This window comes from Panthera tigris, chromosome B1, assembly GCF_018350195.1.
Source record: "Panthera tigris isolate Pti1 chromosome B1, P.tigris_Pti1_mat1.1, whole genome shotgun sequence".
NCBI lineage: Eukaryota > Metazoa > Chordata > Mammalia > Carnivora > Felidae > Panthera > Panthera tigris.
The window spans coordinates 7,300,360-7,319,831 of NC_056663.1; positions in this window are offsets into that span (position 1 = coordinate 7,300,360).

The window sequence follows — 19,472 nt, forward strand, 5'->3', positions numbered from 1 at the left end:
ACTGAATGAGATCGAGGACAAACCGCATGTGGGACACACAGGGTGAAACCCAACGGAATCCAGCCACTAGTGGTTTCTCTTGTTACTAAAACACTGGAGGGGAAAGAAACCATCATGTGTAGTCAGACAGTCATGTTAGTATATTATTATATGAGACAGAGTTTACTAATTTAAAATGAATAAAATGCCACAAAATACATTCAATATTGAAAGAATATACATGGCGGGGGAGGGTGGGGGGGCATGATCTTACAGCTCTTGGGAGTTCAAGGTCCTCACTGGGGTCTGTGCTGACACCATGGAGCCTACCCGGGATTCTCTCTGCCTCTCTCTCTCAAAACAAATAATTAATTTTTAAAAAATTAAAAAAAAAGAATATATGGGAAAACAAAGATTTCTTTGACATTTCAGGAGAAACTATATGCGAAAAGTTACAGTTTATATTATAATTACCATTACTTTCTGATAGTCAAAGCTTTATTTGTTTAACAAATATGTCTGTTTACTCCTATGCAAACTGAAATTAAATAAGCAAATCGGAGAAAAAAATTAAAAGAAAGTTTCACCATGACTGATAACGAAGCTGAAATACACACATTTCATTAGCATTAGACAATCCTTTCTAATGACATCACCGATTAAAATAAGTAACAATACCAAGGGGGAGGGAGTGAGATGACAAAGGAATCTAGAATTTTATTTTATTAATGGTGTGAAGGATGGTTAGCTTCTCTGATAAATGGTTTTTCCCAAAGCCTCAGTTCTCTGTTCTTTCTGGTTTTTAGATCACATAAAGAATTCAAAGGTTTCTTTTCAGCTCTTTATTATTACTTAAAATGCCTATTACATAGGCATATACGTGCCTATGCACACAGTAACGCTTGGTTTCACACCTGGAAACACATACAAAATACAATTTGAAATTATTAGCCATAGAAAAATGCAATAAGCCATTACTGAAGCCAGTATATGATGTCAACAGTGTACTGACTGGAACATTAATGAAACTTCAGAGTGTCTCTTCTCCTTTGATTCAGAAGGACTCACAGGAACAGCCTATGCCCTTTGTCTCGGTTAGACCCAGTTGAGGCATCATTTGAAATGTGTGAGCAGGGACGTAGCATCACAACTGGATCCCACTCACAGTTCTAGCCAGATGCACCAGCAGAGTAGGAAGTGATCTCCATCAGTCATTTCAGAGAGAACATATTAAAATTTCATTAAAATTCAAATATGTTTTCTGGAAGGGGTAATAATGATGGGCAATTATCCTTCACTAATATGCTTGTATATTTGATGCTAGTAGTTAGCTACTCCATTATTTCATAAGCGTTGGAAACAGCATTAAAGAATATCAGTAAAATATTAAAGAACATCAGTAAATTAAATCAGAAAGCCTTGAGTCTACACTCTAGGGCAGCAGTGTCCACCAGAACTTCCGATGAGGATGGGAATTCTCTATTTCTGCATTGTCCACTAGCCACATGTGGTTATAGAGCATTTGAAAAGTGGCCAGTGACTGAGAAGATGACTTTTTATGTTAGTAAATCTTAAACAGCCACATGTGGCTAATGACTCACATCACACAGCTTTAGAGCACTGAACTGGTGCACGGTGATACCTGGGCTCTGGACCATACTGAAGTCTGACCGCACTCAAATCTCAACTCCATTCCTACCAGTTGTGTGACGTGGGTAGGTTATATGACCCTTTGGTGCCTCAGTATCCTATTCTGGAAAAATAAGGACAATGATGGCATTTACTTCATTACTTGTTAGGAGGATCACATAAATTTACATATAAAAAGCCCTTAGCCGAGTTGTCGCATTAATCATGAGGGCAATGCTCACCCATCCTGGGTGTTGGGGGGTGGGTGGGTGGTGAGAAAAGAAAGTGGAGGGGCACTGGAGACCCCGGGGCATCTAGTTCCTTTCCAGTTTCATCCTAGAGCTAGCCTTCCAATCCCTGAAACAGTTACATTATTTTTTTTATGAGTTCAAAGAGCTCTATCTGCAAGGTACCAGGAACGAAAATTGAGGACATGGCTTTCCACAACTAAAGTTACGCTGGAGAGATATGTTCTTACACACTGAGGAAAAGTTTTAGATTTAAAAGAATCACAAGCCAAAATTTGTCAGCTCCCTCAAGAATCATCTGGAGACACTGTATTCCTAAGCTGCTTATATGACACCTGTGGGAAGAGAATGAAAGGAGTAAGTTTTAGGAGCTCCCCTGAAATAATAAGGGAATGTACAAAAGAAAAGGAACCAGTGTTGGCTGAAAGGACACAATCTCAAGGGCAGACTCAATCCCATGTGGGAGCAAACTGGAAAATCTCTGACTGAAATGAACTCATTTTCTCAGCCTAGTCTTCTCCACAGAGAATACACTACTACAGATTAGAAATTCGGTTGTGTTGACAGGACTCCTATTCTAAACTCTGAGTAACCTGGGGGGAAAAGAGGGCCTATAAATCTTTCCTCTTCATAGTGAATCTGTTTTATGATCATGTTTTCTTCTCGGCCAGACCTGCCATCAAGCCACTCAGAAGATAGAAATTTTGGGGGGGGGGGAACCAAAGAAGAGACTCAAAATTCATTTGGATAAGGGGGTGTCTTCTAGGGGTGTGAAGGTTTGTGCGTGTTTGTGTGTCAGTGTTGGTGCCTAGGGGTGTGGGACAGGGCATCTCAGGTAAGGAGAGAAAGGGGAGTTTGGAAAGGTTTAGTCACACTAAAAGGCTGAGAGTGAAGTACAACTTTGGTGAAATATTAGAACAACTGGCAATAACAATGCAATGAGCTACCTTTTCCAGGGAGGGGCAGAGAGAGGGGGAGAGAGAGAATCCCCAGAAGCCTCCACACTGTCAGCGCAGAGCCTGACGCAGGGCTCGGTTCCATGAAATGCGAGATCATGACCTGAGTGGAGTCGGATGCTTAACTGACTGAGGTGCCCAGGCACCTCAACATAACTTTTAAATAACCACCTTGACGACTAAATGTATATGTGTGCCTACTGGGCACTGAACAGCCTCTTCAAATCTCAGACACAGATTTCCTGCTCCACATTGAGCAGGTCTGTCACTGAAAGGAACCTCGGCCAGGTCTGATGTTGACACTATGAAGCACTTTGAACTAGCCATTCTTGCAGTGTCCAACAAACACTCAGCTTCTGCCTTTCCACTGAATTGCTTAAATATTTCATGGTACCCTTGGAACTGCCTGGGGAGCATGGGGATACCTCGTCACGCAGCTTGTGAACCATTACTGCTGTTGTTTTTTAAATGTCTTCCCTTTGCTCCAGATTATGACCATCCTGAGGACAGGAACTGTGTTTTATTTGCCGCTTGTCTATGCAGATTGCCACACTGTGGGTTGTTAAAAATTGTTGAATCAATGGATGGTATGGGCTGAGCAGACAAGCGGCCATAATTTTTGGGTTTTACTGTTACAATAGATGACCCATGAAAACTTGCCTATTGCACTTCACTAATGACCCAGAGAAGGCCGTCACGGACTTGATGCAGAACAAGGAGGCTGAAAAGTGACACATTAGGAATGTGGACCAAGCCAGAAAAGGGAGTTTCTTAGTGCCTGGCCAGAGAGGAAACAATGACCACTGGAGACAGAATCATAGGGTTACTGCCTACCAGGCTTGGCCTGCACACCAAGAGAACATTCTCTGATCCCGTAAGGATCATACACTCGGTGGCAGAAAGGACTTCATCAGCAACACCAAACGTTCTGCTCAGAGTGATACTCCTCCCAAAAGCTGAGTGGGATATGCCGGGATCCCTCAGCCCAGGAGCTAGTTTCTTTCTAGGTGCCGAGAGTTCTGGAGAACTGTCTTCATGGTCGATCACATTCAGTCTACTGTTCAACACTGTTTAATGTTTTAAACAGCATTTCTTGAGTTATTTTCTGACAAATATCACTGCTCTAAGAGATGTAAATAAATATGCTGTGATACACATTTGAGAGCCAGAGGACAGCAAAATCCAGCTCTTGAGAGAGTCACAATAAAAATCAGCCATTAGAAGACTAGAACTAATTCAGGACTTCTCATAGTTTCTGATATATTCTTATATATATTAAATATGTATAATAAAATTACTATGATAATAAATTATTGTTGAATGCTTAATAGGTGTCAAGTTTGGAAAACTGTTTCTGTAAAAGGTCAGATAGTAAATATTTTAGGATTTGCCAGCCACATACAGGCTCTGTTGTGTATCTTTCTTTGTTTTTTGTGTGCTTGTTTATTTGACATGAAAAAACAAATCTTAAATCTCTCAGGTTTAAAGTAGGTTTTTGGCTCCTGAGAAAATTCAACAGCAAACAATAACAATTTTCTTTTTAAAATTTCTTTATTTTTTTCGTCACAAAAATTTTTTTAATGTTTATTTATTTTTGAGAGAGAGAGAGGGAGACAGAGCATGAGCAGGGGAGGGGCAGAGAGAGAGGGAGACACAGAATCTGAAGCAGGTTCCAGGCTCTGAGCTGTCAGCACAGAACCTGACACTGGGCTTGAACTCATGAACCCTAAGTTCATGACCTGAGTTGAAGTCGGATGCTTAACCGACTGAGCCACCCAGGCGCCCCAAACAATACCAATTTTCTACTTATGTGGAACTTTCTTACATTCTTGTGGGAGAGAAAGACATTAAGCTAATGACCAACTAATGTATATACATATACACATATACACACACATATACACACATGTACACATACATATGTATATACGTATACACAACATGCACACACACACACACGCATACACAATTTGAGCTGACAAGAGTGGAGGGGTGTGACTTTACAGCCCCTGGCAGGAAAGGGGTTTTGAAAAGCTGTTGTGAGTGAGCCCTGCAGGACAGGAGGGTTGAGCTGCGCAAGTGTCTAGGGAAGAACATGAGTGGTCCTGGGGTGCTTCCATGTTTAAAGACTGAAAAGAAGCTGATGCGGCTGGAATAGAGATGGTGAGGGGCTGAGTGGGAAACAGAGAGCTCAGCAGGGGAAAAGTGAAATCAGGCTTCACAGAACATAGTCAGAGCTCTGCATTTTATTCTGACGGTCACGGGAAACGTGGGGGTGGATTTCGGCAGCACGGGACTCGCCCAACTGTGCTCCAAGAAGACCACTCTTGCCTCAGGGTGAGGAACAGACTGAGGGTGGTGAAATGGAACTGAATCAGAGAGACAACAGAAGCTGGCGACAGTGCAATGGGGGTGGAAATGGACTGGATTTATAATATATTCTGGAGCTCAAGAAGCGACGTTTTCCAAGTGATTGGAAGTGACCGGAAGAACTGTCGAGGCTGACTCTCAGGTCCGTTGGCCAGAGCAATGCATCCTCCAGGGGGATGGAGATGACGTGGGCGAAACTGGCCTGCAGGTGGGCAACCCCGTGTCAGGTGAGTTTAGCTCCAGGTGTGTAATAACACACAACTGGGAAAATCAGGTGGGTCAACAGGTACTCAGGGTTGCAATTGCGGTGAGGTCAGCGTTGAGATACACATTTGGGAAACAGCACTTACTTAAAGATAGGGCACTGACAGATTCCTTCAGAGTCAGTAGAGACTAAATTCTGAGGCACTGCCCTGTGGAAGGGTCAGGAAGAGAAAGAGGAGAATTAGCTTACTGAGAAAAAAGAAAACTAGAGTGTGCTGAAAGCCAAGAAAGAAGTTTCAGAAAAGAAGCAGTGACTCTAGAATGTCTTTTTTTAATTTCCCTAAGAAACACCTGTTACCACCAAGTTATAAGTTGTCGTCACTTGCTAAGGCTGCTGTAACAGAGTACCACACACTCAGTGACCTCAGCAACAGAACTGTACTGCCTTCCAGTTCCAGAGACTAGAAGTCCAAGATCAAGGTGTCTGCAGGGATGCTTCCTTCTGAGGCCGTGAGGGAAAATGTGTTCTAGGTATCTCTCTCAGCTCTGGGAGGTCTGCTGGCATCTCTGGTGTTCTTGGCTTGGGGAAGCATCACCCCATCTTTGCCTTCCCATCATCAGGCGTTCTTCTGTGTGTGTGTGTGTGTGTGTGTGTGTGTGTGTCTGTGCAAATGTCTTCTCTTTAGACATATGCTGGTCATACTGGAATAGACACCCACCCTGTGACCTCTGTTAACTACTTACAGCTGCAATGACCCTATTTCCAAATAAAGTCGCGTTCTAAAGTATCGGAGGTAAGCACCTTGACATGTGAATTTTGGAAAGATTCAATCTATAACCCTACTTCTACATGTAATATGATTTGGGAATAGCTGGTTTGTGCATATTTAATAAAGCCAACGCTTGGAAAATATAGGATTAAAAACGTTTGCCATGATATTATAATTAAAATTTTTTTAATGTCTATTTATTTTTGAGAGAGAGACACAGCATGAGTGGGGGAGGGGCAGAGAGAGAGGGAGACACAGAATCCGAAGCAGGCTCCAAGCTCTGACTGTCAGCACAGAGCCTGACGCAGGGCTTGAACCCATGAACCATGTGATCATGACCTGAGCCAAAATCAAGAGGCGGATGTTCAACTGACTGGGCCACTCAGGTGCCCACAATCTTTTTTTTGGTTTAAATCAAGTTTGGTTTAGTTCAGTCACATTGAAATTTCCTGAGATAGCAAACTATCAGATACTAATATTTCAATAATAAGGTACCTAGAACATTCTGGAATTTTTTTCTTATGAGTATAAATGGTTTGATTATTCATAATTGTGAAGATATTCTTTATAACTGAGGAACTTCATATGTATCATGCTGAGTACTAGTTATGTTTAAGGGGAGACTAGAGATAAATGTCAAAGGTTGAAAAGACAAGCTGGTTTTTTATAGCAATCTCTAGAAATGGCATTTTGAAATGAATACTTCATTTCTGTTTGGTTATTATAATCTCTTTCTTTCCCTTACAAATCAAATGCACTCAAAACCAAACAAGGATTCAATAAAGAACAGCTTTGGCTAATGTAGGCCCTATTGGATTTGAATAATTCAAACCAATCTGTTCCTTTTAAGTTATATTTAATTGATACTCTGTCATTTTATTAAATTTTCAAGAAAACCTAAACAGTTTTAAAAGCTTTTAAATATGACACAGTTTACCACAGAAGGAACACTTATTTTTTTTAATGTTTATTTTTATTTGTGTGTGTGTGTGTGTGTGTGTGTGTGTGTGAGAGAGAGAGAGAGCGCACGCGGGCACGTGGGCACACACAAGCAGTGGAGGGAGAGGGAGAGAGGGGGACTGAGGATCTGAATCAGGTTCTGCGCTGACAGCAGAGAGTCCCATGTGGGGCTTGAACTCATGAACCATGAGATCATGACCTGAGCCAAAGGCAAATGCTCAACCGAGCCAGCCAGGCGCCCTGGAGAGTATATTCTTTTAAATTCTTATGCTCATTAAACCCAGAAGGGGCACACAATTTGGGAAATAGTATGAGATGAAGAATAGGGGCCATGAGGCTGTAGGGGTGAAGCAACCTGTCGGTGTAGCCGGGCTCAGCACAGCAGACTCTGCCCCTCAATCCAGGAGGCTTGGCCAAACTCAGCCAGTCACAGTTCCTGCTCTCAAGAAAGGACAAGCAATGACATCTTGTAGCTGCCAGACTTTTTCCACTTTTGACAATTCTGAGTTTCCAAGACAGCTAAAAGTTGTAGCTGTTTTGGCAGAATACATAGCATTTCGTAAAAGAATTGGAAATCTCTAATAATACGAAAAATAACAGGTTCAGATTGCATGCTAATGGAATTGAGAGATTTAAACATAAAACTGAGTAAGACACATCTAGTTTCCTTTTCCCATAAAACTAACACTTAATGTGATTCAAAACTGACCACCATGGGGCTCCTGGGTGGCTCAATCAGTTGAGGGTCCAACTCTTGGTTTCGCCTCAGGTCACGATCTCACGGTTCATGGGATCGAGCCCTCCGTCAGGTTGACAGTGCAGAGCCTGCTTGGGATTGTCCCTCCCTCTCTCTCTTCTTCTTCTGCGCTCTCTCTCTCTCTCTCTCTCAAAATAAATAAATAAACTTAAAAAAACTGACCACCTAAAGTAAAACAATAAAAATAAATTAGAAATGGGTATTTTAAATTCTAACAATGTATACAATTTAACATCAATAAATATAGTAAGTTGACAACCCCAAGTACTTGCTACAGGTTCATGACTCAGTTAATAGAAACCATTAGCACAATGTCCATATTATGTGAAGCAGTCCAAAACAATAATCTCTAAACCATAGTTCTTTGGTCAAGATTCAAAAAAAAGCAACAAGGGAGGAAAAAATGTAATTGTTAACTTTACCTCCAACAGCTGTGCCAGTCTGTCGTAAACACATATGCACCCATCATATTTAGTCAAAACACTAAAGAAAAAGAAAGGCTTAGATTTCTCCCATGGTTTCATGAGCTTCTCAGACTGAATGAAAGTATTTTTATATGCCAACTCATTATTTAGGAACTCTATTAAAAGCCATCATTTTCTTATAGTAAGTATTAAAAGAACTAGGAAGTTTCAAGGGCACCTGGGTGGCTCAGTTGGTTAAGCGCCTGACTTTGGCTCAGGTCACGATCTCACGGTTCATGGGTTGGAGACCCACATTGGGCTCTGTGCTGACAGCTCGGAGGCTGGAGTCTGCTTCAGATTCTGTGTCTCCCTCTCTCTCTGTCCCTCCCCTGTTTGCACTCTCTCTCTTTCTCCCTCCCCCGCCCTCTCTCAAGAATAATTTTTAAAGAAATAGGAAGTTTCAAAAATATTTATTGTACTTTGTAGACAGATGGATTTGAGGGGTAAATGAGAATCATGTTGTTCTTCCCATGCTTACCTGGATCTAATTTCAGTCTCCTGAGAATGCTTCTAGTTAAAATCATATGAGCTCTTCCCAGGATCCCTGACTGGGAAAAAAACCCTCACCCTGTTTCTATCTGAACTGTTTCTTAGTCCCTCACATCTGTGATTTTATTGAAAACCACCCAAAATCATTGGTGGAGCAAACAGGTGAGGGAAAAAACATAATAAACAAAGAATGAGATGAATAATTCTAGCTAAGTATGACAGAAAACCTACCGTATGGAAGGCAGTGTTCTAAGTGCTTTCTATGATTTAACTTTTTCTTTTTTCCTTCCAAAGACTCTATGTGGTAGACACTATGCTCATTTCACAGATGAGAAAATGGAGAAAAAGATTGTAGAGTTATGTGGCCATGCTGGGCTTCAAATCCAGGTTCCTAAGGACTGCCACCCTGACTTAGGAGTACAGGGAAATGCTGTTGATATCCCAGCCTGGAGACGGGTCAGAGAAGGCAGTCACAGCTCAAAGCGGAAACCTCAGACAAGACTCTTGGCTTCCTAATCTCCATGGGCTCCTGTGCAGCAAAGCACTATGTATCTTAAGTTTCCTAGGAACTCAACGAGCTTTCTCTAACAGCTTTTGCCAGAAGACCACCACCCAATTGCTAATAAAATGTTTGGTAAGAAAAAGTATAATTTAATTGCAACATGCCCAACATTTCACTTGAAACCCTTAAGCTCCTAGACAACAACATGTTTTGTTTCCCCAAGCATTGTGATCATTTAACAGATAAACTACTAGTTCTGAGAAAGAGCAAACAGAAAATCAAATCACATCTAGGGTGTTTTTTTCTGTTTGTTTTGTTTTCTTTTTTTCTTTTTTTAGTACAGCCGGATTTATTTCATTGTTCCAAGGCATGTCACTAAATGCCCAAGATATTCCCTAAGAGACTTCTATTTAAATTGCTTGATTTTTAAAATGTTTGTTTTTTTTGAGAGCGAGAGACACAGGGAGGTGGGGGGGGGGAGAGATTGAGAGAGAGAGAGAGAGAGAGAGAGAGAGAGAGAGAGAATGAATCTCAAGCAGGCTCCACGATTGCACAGAGCCCGACATGGGGCTCAATCCCACGACCCTAGGATCATGAGTCGAAATCAAGAGTCAGTTGCTCAACCAACCGAGCCACCATGGCACTCCTAAATTGCTTGATTTTTTAAAACAAATATAACCCACCCAAACTGTGAAGGAGTCACAGATCCCACCATTTAGTGTATTTACTCTATGGAGCCTGAGGAATTTGAGATTAACTGAGCAGTTTGCAGTTGTTGGGTAGGGGGTGAGGGGTAAGCAGGAAGACTGTTAAACTACAAATAAAAAGGTTTAACATATTTTTCAAAATTCTTGAGCATTAGAATGTAGGATTTCATACTCTGATGAATGGGATTAAAATGGTCTATAGAGTAGCTTGGAAATGAGTGAGCTGGAGTTTTTCACAGTGGAGTAGGCAGTTCTGATTCTACCCTCCTTCAGGGTAGAAAAGTCCCATAAACTCATCTCTATCTCCAGAGCATTGACACCAGGTAGAAGCTGTGTATAGTAATTAAAATAAAGAGAAACAATTTTCAAAGTCTGGGCAAGGATCAAGCTGCAATAAAAATCACCAATGCTTGAAACACTCAAGTGCTAATGGGAGAATTTGCTTTTAATTCCCAGTTTAAGTGGGAATGCTGCCTAATAAGGAACAGATGAATGTTTTAATATTGCTAAGGGCTGACAAGAGGTTATACTCCAAAGTATTCCATAGTCTTCCTTCATGACTGTCACTCTTTACTTCCCCTCTGGCCCCAAATTCCTCAGTTTCACCCTCAGTAACCTTCCTATACACTCATCACTGCCCCACACCCCACCCTAATCCTTGTTCTCCTTCCCCAGAGTTGCTCAGTTATTCTAAGAAAAGGCTGAAAGCTGGGATCACATTGCCTGCAGGCCTAAGGAATCGGGTGGTCCATCATTACTAATCTAAATAAATATTCTGAGGAAACTGATTAGTCGCCTCTGATGATGCTTCTCTGTATGAGTGCTACCCATGCTCATAACCCACTATGGCATCTTAGGTGTCCAGGTGGGTTTTGAGGGTGGGACAAAGATAGGATTGTCAGATCTAGCATATAAAAATGTAGGGTGCCCAGTTAAAATGGATTTTAGATGAACAATAAATAATTTTAGCATAAAAATTATACTATATATGTCTTATGCAATATTTAGGACATAGTTACACTAAAAAATTTATTCATCATTTATCTGAAATTCAAACTTAACTGTGTGTCCTTTGTTTTATCTGGCAAAGAGTGGGTGTCTTTCAGTGCTTTTCAATTCCCCAAACAGACACAACTACCTGTTTTGCCAGCTCTTGTTGCTGGGGGTACAAGTCAGTGAAATGGTTTAATTAGAAAATTTTATAGCATACAAAACTCAGAACATACCTTTCTTCCTTAATAAATATGTGCATCAAGTCAACTGAATGGCCTTTTGGGAAGAAAAGCCTCGTTCTTGGTACTAAAAGTAGTCCCTGGACCAGCATCCACATCAGCATACCGGGGTGCTTATTAGAGAGGCAGAAGTTTTCATGGTTCCATGAAATTTTAAGGTTGTTTATTTCTATTTCTGTGGAAAATCCCATTGGCACTTTGATAGGGATTGCAATGAATCTATAGTCGGCTCTAAGTGGTATGAACGTGTTAACAATATTCTGAACAATCCATGAACATGGAACACCTTTCCATTTATTTGCATCTTCAGTTTCTTTCACTATGTCCCATAGATTTCAGTGCACAGGTCTTTTGCTTCTTTGGGTAAATTTAGGCCTATTTATTTTATTCTTTTCTAAGCTATTGTAAATGGAATTGTTTTCCTAACTTTCCTGTCAGATAGTTCATTATTAGTGTATAGAAACGTGACTAATTTTTGTATTTTGATTTTACACCCTACAACTTTACTGTTGATTTGCTAATTACTGTTTGCTTTGTTCAAACTGAATGAGTAAAACTGATTTACCACTTACCAACAAGTTTGGTGTATTTGAAAACTGAAATAATTAGAATGTTATGGGAGTTGTGTGGGAATATAAAGAGATAACAAAGGAACAGAATTTTAAGAATTTGGGGGTGCCTGGGTAGCTCAGTCAGTCAAGTGACTGACTCTTGATTTTGGCTCAGGTCATGGTCTCAGGGTCATGGGATTGAGCCCTGTGTCAGGCTCTGCACTGAGCATGGAGCCTGCTTGGGATTCTCTCTCCCCCTCTGTCTCTGCCCCTTCCTTCCTGTGCTTTCTCTCTTTCTCAAAACAAATTAATAAACATTAAAAAATAATTTTAAATTCAAAAATGGCCAAAGTAATAGGTAAATTGTATACAAAGATAAAGTTGTATTTTGCAATCACTTAAAAAGGACACACTCTTCCACAAGTGATGTTTAAACAGCTAGCTAACCACTTCCAATACACCAAAACAAAATCCAACCAATCACACTTAGATGGCGAGTTAAGCTATAGAATTAAAACTCTAAAATTACTTGAAGAAAATGTGAACAATTAACCATATAATCAATAAGAAAGGATTCTAAGGGCTTCAGAAGAAGGCTTTTCAGAATACTCAGTCCACGATACTGATGATTGAAATAGAAATAGATGTCCTCTTTTTTCAGAGCCTATAATTTTAATTTGTACAAACTATATTTGGTTCTGTTTTTCAAATAAGTCTTAAAAAAAGTTGTAACATCCTCATCAAAAAAAGGCACCGTTTAAAACTGTTTATCTAGTATTATCTAGTATTAACTGTTTATCTAGTATCGAATCTTATTAATAGTATTTAATACTAAGCCAGTATGATCTAGTTTATCCAGTATTTATCTAGTATTTGCACTTATTCAAGTCATGTTCTCATTGGGCTCCACTTAGAATGTATGTCAAGCAGTGGCAGTTCAGTGACCAAATCGAAAAGTCATAAAACATCCTTATCGTTAGAATTTAAGGTTGTAACTTATGAACTATATTAGTTTCATAGTAATGCTACACTCAGTTACCATAAACAAGGTGGTTTAAAACAAAAAACGTATGATCTTAGAGTTCTGTAGGTTAGAAGTCCAACATGGGTCTCACTGGACTAATAATCAAGATGTTGCTAGAACCACATTCCTTCTGGAGGTTCAAGGGGAGAATCTGTCCTTGCCTTCTGCTTCTGAATACTACTGGCATTTGTTGGCTTCTGGCTCCCTCCTTACATCTTTCAAGCCAGCAATGGAAGATCCAGTCCTTCTCACATTGCAACTTTCTGACCTTCCTCCCTAGTTACATCTCCCTCTGACTCTCTTTTGCCTCCATCCCATTTTCCGCTTATAAGGACCCTTGTCATTACACTGGGCCCATCCGGATAATCCAGGATAATCCCCCTATTTTAAGGTCATCTAATTATCAACTTTAGTTCCATCTGAAACTTTAATTCCCCTTTCCTTGTAACCAAACATTTCCACAAGTTCCACAAAGTAAGGCACGAACATCTTCTGGGGCCATTATTCTGCCCATCATCAGAGCCCTGATTTATACCCTCACTTTACAAAAGAAATGGACGCCCAGGGTGATTGTGCACTCGGATTACACATGTTAACACAAAGGCCTTTGATCTCTAGCTCATTAATTAACATCTTTATTGGCATTCCAGTGATCTGCTATTGTAGTAGGTACTGTCAGAATATAAAATACTTAAATAAATCACAGTCCCTGACCTCAGAGGACTTATAAGCAACGTGTTCATGAAGCATGGAGTAGGGAGAAGAAAGAAGGAATTCTAAGCCAAAGAACATTTGTTACATCTTCACTTGACAACCAAGTAGGAGAGAATAAAATGCAACCATTACTACTGTAATTAACAGTATAAGAGCAAACCAGCAAATGATGATTGTAGAAATATAGCACAATCATAAATTCTGGTGCATGCTTACGTAGTTATTAAGAGCAATGTGTTCAGGCCTTAGAGCTCATTTCAACTTTTGACTGAGACTTTGAAATCAAGTAGTTATATGAAGTCTCAGTTTCCTCTTCAATAAAATTTGAGTAATACCTATTTCGATAGGCTTTGCATGAAGAGTATGTATAAAACTTAGAACATAATGTGGCTCCTGTTAAGTGTCCAATAATTGCAGGACTTATTATCATTAAAAGTTGTAATTCAAGGAAGATTATACACCATAGAAACTCACCTCTGAGCTTATACTATAAAAAGAAAGTTTAAGAGAGTGAATAATTTCTAAAGTATCTTGATAACCTAAATTCACTTACATACAGAGAACCCAGCTGTGGCTTTAATTGCCTGATATTTACATCAATTCGATTAAAGACTCTGGAAATAAAAAAAGCATTTAGTTTTTCCTGAATGTCCACATCTATAAAAGAAAATGATAAGAATGATTTTATCAAGGAGAAGTAGATCTTTCCAGATGCTGATGGAGAACATCCTGACATATAGAATGGCCCTTGCTAGCAGATCGTATTAATAGAATAGAATCCTAAAAATGGAATATCTCCAAGTAATTTCCCATCCAAACATTAACCAAGCTCACATTTGATCCCAGAGTTTGTGTGTGTATATATGTGTCTATCAAGAAATAAAGTTTTGTAATAAATAATAAATAAACAGAAAATTAGAATTTTGTGCCTACTGTTACTTTAACTTTTTCTTCCTGAAGGTTTATATTTGTAGAATTATTGCTCACATTTCATATACTATTCCTCACAAAACTATGCAGTGAAAGGATTTCATAGTACACTGTCAAGAAAATGATGTTAAGAGAATCAAGGAAATTGCTTGGTGTTGGTATGTTGGCTCTTTTCCCCACTGACATTTTTGTATAGTATTGCACTGCCTTGTTCTAAACACACTAGCATAGAACGTTTGCTATGTGGGTCAAAAACAATCTGCTTTCTTTGCATCCTATTCGAAAATGAAGCTGGCAAATTAAAAGACTCACTTGGGATAAGGCAGCTTTAAAATTATTGTCTAGGGGTGCCTGGGTGGCTCAGTCAAACGTCCAACTTAGGCTCAGGTCATGACCTCACGGTTCGTGGGTTCAAGCCCCGCAACAGGCTCTGTGCTGACAGCATGCAGCCTGCTTTGGATTCTGTGCTTCCTTTGCCCCTCCCCAGCTTGCGGGCGCGTGCGTGAACTCTCTCTCTCTCTCTGTCTCTGTCTCTGTGTCTCTCTCAAAAATAAATAAACATTAAAAATAAAAATAAAATAAAATAAAATAAAATAAAATAAAATAAAATAAATATTGCCTAATTCAAGACAAGTATGTTTTCAGTATTGTGGCAGGCAAAACAATGCCCTCCCCCCCAGAGATGTCCATGCTCTAATCCCCCAAACCTGTGCATATGTTAGGTGGGATTAAGGTTGCTAAATCAGCTGACCTTAAAATGGAGAAATTATCTCAGATTATTCAGGTGGGCCCCAAATAGTGACAACAGTCTATTTAAGAAGCAGGAGGCAGGAGAGTCCAGAGGACTGGTCAGAATGATCCAGTGTGAGCAAGATTGGACCCTTTCTTCGCCAGCTTAGAAGACAGAGAAAGGGAGCCGTGAGCCAAGGAAAGTGGGTGACCTCCAGAAGGTGGAAAAGGTAAGGAAATGGATATTGCTCCAGAAGAAATGCAGCCCTGGTGATGTCTTGATTGTAGCCCAGGAGAACTCACGTTGGGCTTCTAACCTACAGAGAACTCTTAGACAACAGATTCATGTTGCTGTTAAGCCACTAAATTTGTGGCAATCTGTTGTGGCAACCATAGAAAACCAACACAAATATGAAACGACCAGCTCTGCTGTATTACGGTGGACCCGAGAGATGGGGAGACTCGATCCCGTTTGTCCAAGTCTTTCAGCGAACATTCATTTTCTGACTGGGGCTGGCAGATAAAATACAGGACGTCCAATGAAATATAAATGTCAATTATACAATAAATATACTGTTTTGGTATAAGAATGGGCAATATTTGGTACATGCCTATATGAAAAATTATCCATCCTATCTGAAGTTCAAATTTAACTGGGTGTCCTGTATTTTTATTTGCTAAATCTGGCCACCTTATTTCTAATCCAGATATGGGGGAAATTCCAGGAGTTACCGCTGATCATCAGAACTGCTCCCTACCAACCATGCTGAAACCCACTTCTTTTTAAAAAAATTTTTTTTAATGTTTATTTATTTTTGAGAGAGAGAGAGAGAGAGAGAGAGAGAGAGAGCGCATGAGTGGGGATGGAGCAGAGAGAGAGACACACACAATCCGAAGCAGGCTCTAGGCTCTGAGCTGTCAGCACAGAGCCCGATGTGGGGCTTGAACCCATGAACCCTGAGATCATGACCCAAGCCAAAGTCGGACACTTAACCGACGGAGCCACCCAGGCGCCCCTGAAACCCACTTCTTAAGCATTCTCCCCCTATGTTTTGGGTCTAAGTTATCATGCACTGCCTGTCTTTCTCTACGATAATAGGGTTGCCTGGTGTCCATCTCTAGACATGGTATTATCGTCATGAATTGCAGATAAAGGTCAGCAGATTTTTGCTAAATGTGACAGTCCTATAATCATCCGGAGTTTCATGTGCATTGTGCTCCTTGGATTTCACCCAAGTGTGATTTCTCCTCTGCCAAAATGCCGTGGTGACTATCCAAGCACTACTTAGAGAGCGATATTCAGGCTCTGACCCTGGGCGTAAATGTATTCCCTCTGCTTGTTTTAAATAATCTCATTTCCACAGCAGCTGTTGATTCTGCTTTGCTGAACTGTTCAGCAGATTGCGTAGGAATGCCATTAAATGTGAACAAATTAGCAGGCCTTCTCCCACAGCACTTTCATCCAGCTGTTAACTTACATTTTGGAAATCATGACTCATGCATAACTGTACATTTAGCAATCTAACATTTTCCAAAAGAATTACATAGCTCCTTTCAATGGGTTCTTACATTGCCGATGAACAGGTAAGAGCAGTGCATCTGTCTCTAGGTCAGAAAGTATATTGTGGTGCAACTTCTATTCTCATAGTATTGCAGCTGCTGGTTGGAATAACTTGTTCCTCATTCAGCAGGGTAAGGTGAGGAAGGTGGGATGTTAATTCTAGATAAGATTTAGGGGTATAATTGTAAATTTATGTGAAACCAACATCTTTCCATTAATATACTTGGGTTTCACTCCACGAGTTGTGTTTTTTTTTTAATGATAGAAGATTTTCAATATAAATTCTTGTTATTTGTAACAAAATTATTTTTTATTTATTTATTTATTTATTTTTTAACGTTTATTTATTTTTGAGACAGAGACAGAGCATGAATGGGGGAGGGTCAGAGAGAGGGAGACACAGAATCTGAAACAGGCTCCAGGCTCTGAGCTGTCAGCACAGAGCCCGACGCGGGGCTCAAACCCACAGACCGTGAGATCGTGACCTGAGCCGAAGTCGGCCACTTAACCGACTGAGCCACCCAGGCGCCCCACAAAATTATTTTTTAAAGATTCACGTTCCCAACCATGAATGATGTCCGTTCCAGTCATTGAGGTTTTGAATGATACCAGTTTTGTTGCCTTTTTAGAGATTTGGGAAAGAATATACACAAATCTGGACAAAATTTTCATTCGGCACATGTACAACGTTTCACTGTATCGCCCAAGTAAGAGGTACCATTACACAGTACAATTATAATCCTCACTGTCTTTTCCTTTTGGATAAATGGCAAATCGCGGAAGTTCTGATACTATGGTAAAAGATAAAGCTCTTGAAAATGTAGAATCTCTTCAAAGTTATTTTACTTTGAAATACAGGTAAAGAAACCAAGACCCCAAGAAGATAAAGATCTTGCCTAAGGACTTAAGGCGGGTGATAAAATACAAAATCCAAATGGAAACAATGCAGGTTGTACCACAAGAGCAGAACCGTAAAAGGTGGAGAAATGAGGGTAGAAACGGCAATACCATCAGGATAATGTTATTGTGACTGATCCTAGCTATGAATTCCTGCCCGGGTTCTTCCTAAAGAGAACACCATGCAACGTACAAGCAAAAACATCCTACAGATTCCAGACAAGAACCTGATCCAAAACCCAGATCTCCTGACTTTCTACCATGCTGTGTAGAGATGCTGGCTCCCCATTCTTCCCGGCACGAGTGAACTGTAGATTCCCTATGACATCTTCATTTTCTTCTACCCTTCAGTGGGCTGGAAGGCCAAGTCTCTCTGATTATAACTCAAGGTAACTTTATTATCTGTGGGTTGTTTTTTAAATTAAATGTTCATCTAGACTAAGAGCTCCAGAGGGATGAGTTTCAAGGATACAGTATAATTAGAGGTTAATTGTTTTTGACGAATGAATTAAAGAATACTGTCCTAAGGGCGCCTGGGTAGCTCAGTCAGTTAAGGGTCCAACTCTTGATTTCTGCTCAAGTCACGATCTCATAGTTCCTGAGTCTGAGCCCCTTATCGGGCTCCATGCTAACAGTGCAGAGCCTGCTTGGGATTCTGTCTCTCTCCCTCTCTCTCTGACCCTCCCCTGTGGGCAAGCACACTCTCTCTCTCTTTCAAAATAAATAAATAAACTTAAAAAAAAAAAAAAAAAGAATACTGCCCCAGCTTTAGTATATAGACAGAAAGATCTATGCTGTCAGGCCAATCTCAATTTTGTACATGGATACTTATGAAAAGCCACCGCTATTTGGCAAATGTACTCATGAGGTTCTGGTAAGCATTAAATTTTTAGGGAAAAGGGAAGCTGTGTTAACAGCAGCTTGTAAACTTCCATGAGGCCACTTTCTCTGGCTTCCTCGACGCTGCTCAGAACGGGTCCTGAACACTGCACCAACAGCCTGAATATCTACATGCCATATATCCCGGTACGAATTGGGTACGGCAGGAAGTACTTCATTACAAAATGTAAATAATGTGCTTCTTTATTTTTATCATCAGTAAGCAATTTTGAATACAAACGTTAAATACTTAAAAAGACACGGTTTCTTCCAGGGCCAATTTACTAGCTGAAATAAAAAAAAATCAGTGTCTCCCATGAGGCAGAGTTTTCCTTTGCTGTTTCATGAAGTTTTTCTGGCTCTGCTTTGTACCAAGGAGAACTCCGTTAATTTACATTCTTTATACACGGAGTAAAAAGCAGTAGTGTTCATGGTCACTGTTTATTTCTTTCTTTATTTTGCGATACAGGGGGGGAGGGGGTGTAGAGAGAGAAGGAGGGAGAGAATCCCAAGCAGGCTCCGCACTGTCAGCACGGAGCCCAGCGTGGGACTCGAACCCACAAACCATGAGATCATGACTTGGGCCAAAATCGAGTCAGATACTTAACTGACTGAGCCACCCAGGTACCCTTAAATTTTATACTCTTAAGAACATCCCTTGTATTCATCATATCAGAAGGTAGGTGATTTATTTTAATATCTATAGTCTTTTATCATTTTTTTCATTTGGATAAACTTCAAATATCCACAAAAGTAGAGGGAACAGGACCATGAAATCCCACATATCCATCATCGCCTGACAACCCCCAGCCACTGTCAGCCCCTGTTATCTCAGCTATGATTTCCTTTCCCCGACACAACTATTGTGAAGCAGGTATCAGAGATCACATTATTGGTAAACATTTCAGTATGTATTTCTA